This window comes from Bison bison, unplaced genomic scaffold (assembly GCF_000754665.1).
Source record: "Bison bison bison isolate TAMUID 2011002044 unplaced genomic scaffold, Bison_UMD1.0 scf7180017864258, whole genome shotgun sequence".
NCBI classification, from domain to species: domain Eukaryota; kingdom Metazoa; phylum Chordata; class Mammalia; order Artiodactyla; family Bovidae; genus Bison; species Bison bison.
This window is the reverse complement of record NW_011494830.1, coordinates 1,422,153-1,429,177: the sequence shown is the minus strand read 5'-3', so window position 1 is coordinate 1,429,177 and position 7,025 is coordinate 1,422,153. Positions and strand designations below refer to the sequence as shown.

At 36.6% G+C, this 7,025-nt stretch overlaps 1 pseudogene; it reads left to right on the top strand.

Annotated features, from left to right (window-relative positions):
* Positions 1 to 1,134: 1,134 nt before the first annotated feature.
* Positions 1,135 to 1,680, top strand: LOC104994378 (annotated as a pseudogene).
* Positions 1,681 to 7,025: the final 5,345 nt, after the last annotated feature.

Genomic DNA, 7,025 nt, shown 5'->3' with positions numbered 1-7,025 from the left:
GGATGAGATGGCTGGATGGCATCACTGACTCGATGGACATGAGTCTGAGTGAACTCCAGGTGTTGGTGATGGACAGGGAGGCCTGGCGTGCTGCGATTCATGGGGTCGCAAAGAGTCGGACACGACTGAGCTACTGAACTGAACTGAACTGAAGAATATATGCACATATCAAGTTTAAGGTTGACTTGAACAGTGTTTTCAACATTCATAATAAATAAAAGTTAGAAAAATAACCAGAAAATTTTCATCAATAAGTAGTACATGATTAAAAATCTGAAAAAACGTTCAAAAATAATTTCATAGTCTTCTTTAATCAAATGTCAATACCAGAAAAAAGTTCTTTGTGGTTGTCTGGACCACACTGGAAAAAAACTGGATTAAATTGTAAGAAGCATAAACATATGTCTTCCAGATCCAATGACTGTTAAAAAATTATTTTCAATTTTATGCTCATCATAAAAATAAGTTTCTTGCTAAATGCATCCTCCTGTAAACCTTATCAACCACTGTTTATCATTTATTCTGGGTGCTTCCAATCTGGAGTGACCAAAAAGCACTCTATATATCCTGGAATGTATTAAATTCCACTAAATGAAATTGCTCTTTTAGTAGCTCAAAATTATCCAACATCAGCAATTTCGTATTGCTCAGCCTAGAGTAGTGGATAGGAGTGGTTAATTAATGTAATTAAACAAATAAGTTATCTTTACTTTTTTAGATTTTAAAGGTTGACACATTATAAGCTCACAAAAATCACTTATTATTCCATGGTGACCAAAAGTTATAAATGCTAATTAAATATACTTTTATTTTTTAAAACTGATAATTATTTAACAAATACAATTTGATAACAGCAGCTTTAAATTTGCCGTATCAGTAGTTCAAACAACTTAAACATTGAAAAACAGAATTATCTTTCTCTTAGTAAATTCAAAATAATTCTCAAAAGCTCATTTCTTACAGCAGAAGGAAGTAATTTAGATAATAAACATATTCACTTCTTTTTGTATAAAATTTGATGAGATAGCCAATCAAATTCAGAGTCCTCTCTCTCTCCACTCTCCTTTTAGTAATCAAAACTTCAAGAGTCTTACCATTGCTTCTCTGATAAGTAACCTGACGTGACCTCTTAAAATGGTTCACTATTCACCTGACCCATAAAACTCCACAAAATCATGCAAACCACAAAGCTGAAACCTTCATTTTCATTTTAGGAACACTCGTGAAACCGCCCAGGTCATTAAGGGCCTGCGTATTTGAAAAGCCACCGAAGTATCTGAAGGGTGGCCCTTTATAGAAGCAGTGTGTGCCACTCCATCATTAAAACGGTGAAGTTGGTAAATGTGCACAGGCCAAACAGTCGCGCTGGACACAGGGTCAGTGGCTCAAAAAGAGTGCTCAATTTTTACTGCACATGATCACAAGTGCAGAGAGGAATACTGAACTTAAAGGCTTAGAGGCAGATTCTCTAGTCATTGAACACATCCAGGTGAAGAAAAAGCCCCCAAAGATGTGGCACAGGAATTACAGAGCTCATGGTCCAATCAACCCATACATGAGCCCTACCTGTCACAGTGAGATGATCCTTACTGAAAAAGAACAGATTGTTCCTAAATCTAGTAAGAGAAGGCTGCACAGAAGAAAAAGATACACCAGAAGAAACTGAAGAAACAAAAAATTATGACCTGGAAATAAATGATACAAATAAGTAAAAACATTTTTAAAAGTCTTACTGTTGTGACATTAAGGAAGGAGGGTTCACTGTGCATATACTTATTATAGGGGAGGAAGAAGTTCCTCAACCCTCTTAGGGTCCCTGTGCTAGTCGTTCTGTCATGTCCAACTCTTTGCAACCCATTGGACTGTAGCCCACCAGGCTTCTCTGTCCATGGTGTTCTCCAGGCAAGAATACTGGAGTGGGTTGCCATGCCCTTCTCCAGGGGATCTTCCCAACCTAGGGTCCCTAGATGAGTCTGAAAATTAAACTGAAAAAGAGAGAAGCAGGACAAAGGCATATAATTTTATTGAATTTTTGCATATACATGGGTGCTCACAAAAGAAAAAAGATCTGAAGAAATGACAAGGACAGGAAGCTTTTATACCTTTACAACAAAAACAATATATTTGTGAAGAACTGACAAGACAAAGGGGTTTGGGCCAAGGATAGCAAATGAAGAAGTAACTAGGAAGGTAAGAATTGGTTTAACAATCGTTGTTTGTACAGACTTCTTGACCCCAAATTCCCAATCCTTGTGACAAGAATATCTTCCCCCTTCTGGTATAGTGAGGTATTGTTCACATAAGAGTTTTGTAATTTGTTTCAGAGAAGAAGGATGAGAGGGTGAGGAGTCAGAGTGACCTTCCTGCTTCTGCCACCTTTTAAGAACTCCTTCAGTTTATGGTATTTCATATGCCAAGATGCCACACTTGGGAGTAGCATGTTCTGAATCCCACTGTTACACTCAGGAATCCATTACTGATTAATTTGTCCATTCTCCCCAGCAGGGATGGCAGTATGACACCCAGAGAATCCTAGCAGTCTCACCCTATCAGCTCATCTCTCTCCTCAGGTCCCACATTCTCCCTTCAGAAGCCAGCTAGGCTTCCTGAACCACAAACTCGACCATAAAGTTCTTCATCCCTTTCTATGCCAACTCCTTGGCAAGCATAGCATCTTCAGCTCTTTACTGCTTTTTATCTCATACTTGACTCTACTGTGGACATTTTCAAATCTCTTCTATATTCAGTAGGAAAATTTAAATAGTGAGGGGGACTTATCTCTGGACTTTTTCTATTTACCCATACACTGCTAACATTTCTTTTCTCCACTGCAATGATTCCATGCTAGAACATTCCACAATGATGAATTTTCCTGAGGTCCCAGACAGGGTCTAGGGTAAATATCACATCTGTCCACAGATTCTCACATCTAGTAGTTTCCATCCTTCCTATTGGGTAACTGCTGGGTGGTGGTGGGCAAGGCTGATAGGAATAGAGTTCCACGCTGGTGGTTAAATTCTATTTCCTCCCTCACTCATCCCTAATACACCATTAGCTCAGAAATAGTTATCCCTTTTTATGTAGAAATAAAATTAACTTTCTGTGTATGATGTGTACATCTTTTTCATTCATTTGTCTTCATTCTTTTGTTTATGATATAAATATTTGCTCTGAGTTTGTCAAATGTTGCTGTCTGTACTCAAAACCAAATTGAGGGAATTTTAAAAATAAAAAAAGTCAATATGGATACTTTCTTCTCATCAGTTTCAGGCTATTGAAATCAAAAACCATACACAAGTTCAAATAACTACCTTTTTAAGAAACAAATCACCTTTCATTGTAATGGAGACTACTGATTTAGATAATAGTGGTAAAGAATTATTACTAATAAAATATTAATTATCTTCATATACTCTTCTTGCATGCATGCTATGTCCTTTTACTCATGTCTGACTCTTGGTGACCCTACTGACTGGAACCTGCCAGGCTTCTTTGTCCAGGGAATTCTCCAGGCAAGAATACTAGAGTGAATTGCCAGGCCCTTGTCCAGGGGATCCTCCCGACCAGGGATCGAACATGCATCTCTTATGTCTCCTGCAGCGGCAGGCAGGCTCTTTACCAGGTTCTAGCATCACCTGGGAAGCCCAGTTTCCTCCTATGTTCTTACAATAACCCTCTAAGTTATGTCAAGAGTAGAACTGACATGTTGAAAACTAATAAACCCTGTGATTTATTATTTATCTCATTGATTCTCACCGCAACACTATGCATACAGAGAACTGTCCCATTTTCCACATAAGAAGCCTGAGGTTCCACAATGACTTAAGTGATTATTTAAGTTTACCTGACCTTAAATGCTAGAGCTAAAATCTAATCTAGAGCTTCCTAGTCTTTTCTACTACCATCATAACTTTTACATGTAATATCCGAAATATATATTATATATATACATGTATAATCATCTGAATAACTTTTAAAACTATTGGTAAAAGAGAAAATAATACTATGGAATGATACAACTATATACGTTTCTAATTTTAAACCACTAGACGAACACAGATGTATACTGAAATGAAATACTGATATTTCTTCTAATACTGTATCATCACAGGACACAATTTATGGCTTTCTGCCATTTGATAATGAAAGTTAAATTTTCTGTGCTGTTACTGGAATAGGGTATAATAATTCATTCTCCAAAACTAATTTATATACAAAACATATTCTATACAAAGATGTTTGAGTTCCTGTATTTCTCTTCTTGTCACTTGGCGGCAATTTGTGTGTGACTCAAGAAAGACAGAGTAAGAACCAATGGTAATTTCTTCAAGACACAGAAAAGACCAAGGGTACTGAAAGTGTGTTTCAGTTAAACTCATTCATTTGAAATTAAACTCATGTTCTACAGTGACAGAAATCCCAAATAAGGTATTTATATTTAAGGATTAACAGTGTCTTATTGAAAGATTCTTCTTGGTCAAAAAAATAAAGTTCATTTTTTTTCTAGTAGCTTTGGAAGCCACTATGGCCACAGACAGCAGTGGACATTTGAATCTGTTTTCCAAGCTGCATAAAAATCAGACTGAGTCTTTGGTAGTTTCATAACTTATTTTGAAAATACAATGAAATTGGCTACCTTTGTTCACAAATGCACAATAAATGTGTCACTGATCTCTATCACTGAAAATTTTAAAAATTTGAATGCAATAATTATAAGTTTTAGAAATTATACGTTTCTAGAACTGACAATGTACATTTATGAACTTTTAATATCTTTTATAACCTCTGAAATTGAGGCCATGTGTTTTTGCATATATTTCAAACTATTTGGAGTGTTTTTCACTGCATGAATGGACACTGCGGTTATCTCAACAATCATTCCAAAATTCTCTATCATGAAGCAGCTATGAGAGTTAGTTTGAACTGGGTATATCTTGAGTGTTCTATAATCACTGAGATAATCTCAAATTCTTCACTGCCCCTTTTGTCACAGTAATCCACACAGCAAATGATTCTGGACATCTTGGACAAATTCTATGAATTTTCTGGCCACTGAGATTAGTTGGAAGATTAGACCAATCATTACACAAATAGGTATTTATGAAAAGAATTTTGGAGACACATATCAATCCCCTCTTAATGAGGTGATCTTTGGATGTTTCATCAGGCTGCCACCTTGAGAAACACCAATTTGAAGGTATAACTGAAACACAGAGTAGACCAGAAACCTGATGAAACCACATCTAAACAAGTTATTTGTCTGAAACTCCTAAACTATATGAAAAATTCCCTATAATTTGTCACTTGAGATAGATTTTTATCTAAGTTAAATAGAACTGTATATCTCCTTAACTCATAAGGATAGTTCTAACAAATATTTCTGTTGCTAGAAGTATTCTGCCTCATGATTTTTAAATTTTAATTACATTATCTTAGATCATCTGCTGAGTAAATTAAAGAGAAAATATATTTTTACTAATTTGCTTAAAAGGTCAAAAAGCAAATCACATACTAGGCTGATTAGCATCATTTGTCCTCTTTCTCTGTAATCAAGGAACAGAGCCCAATGATCACAGTAATTATCTAGTTTAACAATATATTCCAGGCTTAAATTCCACCCAACTGGTCATTACCCAAGTCTTGATCACTTCCAGTGACAAAAAACTCACCTCCCAATATATAGCTTCTTTCATATTCAAAATTTATAGGTGAACTTCATTTTTATTCAAATTACAGTGCTGACTACTAGCTTACTGCAAATCCTATATACTTCAATGGTATCATTTCCATTTCTCTCTAGATAATAATTTGTTGCTTTTATGTCTCTTCAGGCAAACCATCCATTGCTAGTTGCATTTAAAATTCCTGCGGTCTTTATTGATACTTGATTTTAGCCAAAATGCTGAGAAGTGATGCTATCTATTCAGAGATATCACTTCTATTTTCTTTTTAACCAATCCACACTGTGCCACTACACTTTTCTAATGTAGTAAATTATGATTTTTAAAAAAATTAAAGGAATTATGATTTTCATAATGCCATTTTTGTGCTGAAAAGTCAAAACTTCTATAACTGGCTGTGAAAAAGATTGTTAGTTTCAAGTTACTAACAATTGCCTAACAAGATACCTAACTTTTCTTCCTTGCTGAAAGATCTTCCACTTTATTACATTTGGCAACAAGCCCTGCAAGCAAATATTTCACATTTTCCTATGTCCTTTATGGAGGTGGTCATGAGACACAGTGCTGGTTAAAGAGAAATAGAAATCCTTTCGTTGGGACATCAGTGAAAGATATTATTTCAACAGGTACCTGCCTTTTTCCTGACTCTTCTTTTTTCTGCCTAAAGTACTGATATCCATAAATATCCACATGCAAGAAATATGGCTGAACAAAGTCAGAAAGAGCACAAGCCTGTACAAAATATCATCACTGGATTGCCTATCCATGAACTTATTACATGAGCATATCAAAGTCTTAATCTTTTCAGCAATTATTTTCTTTTGACTGCTGAAGGACGTGGCTGCGCGAGCGCAGGAGGGCCTAGAGGAGCTATCCCACACTGAAGGTAAGAAGGGCGGCGGTGAGGAGATACCCCTCGTCCAAGGTAAGGAGCAATGGCTGCGCTTTGCTGGAGCAGCCGTGAAGAGATACCCCACGCCCAAGGTAAGAGAAACCCAAGTAAGACAGTAGGTGTTGCAAGAGGGCATCAGAAGGCAAACACACTGAAACCATACTCACAGAAAACTAGTCAATCTAATCACACTAGGACCACAGCCTTGTCTAACTCAATGAAACTAAGCCATGCCCGTGGAGCAACCCAAGATGGGCGGGTCATGGTGGAGAGATTTGACAGAATGTGGTCCACTGGAGAAGGGAATGGCAAACCACTTCAGTATTCTTGCCTTGAAAACCCCATGAACAGTATGAAAAGGCAAAATGATAGGATACTGAAAGAGAAACTCCCCAGGTCAGTAGGTGCCCAATATGCTACTGGACATCAGTGGAGAAATAACTCCAGAAAGA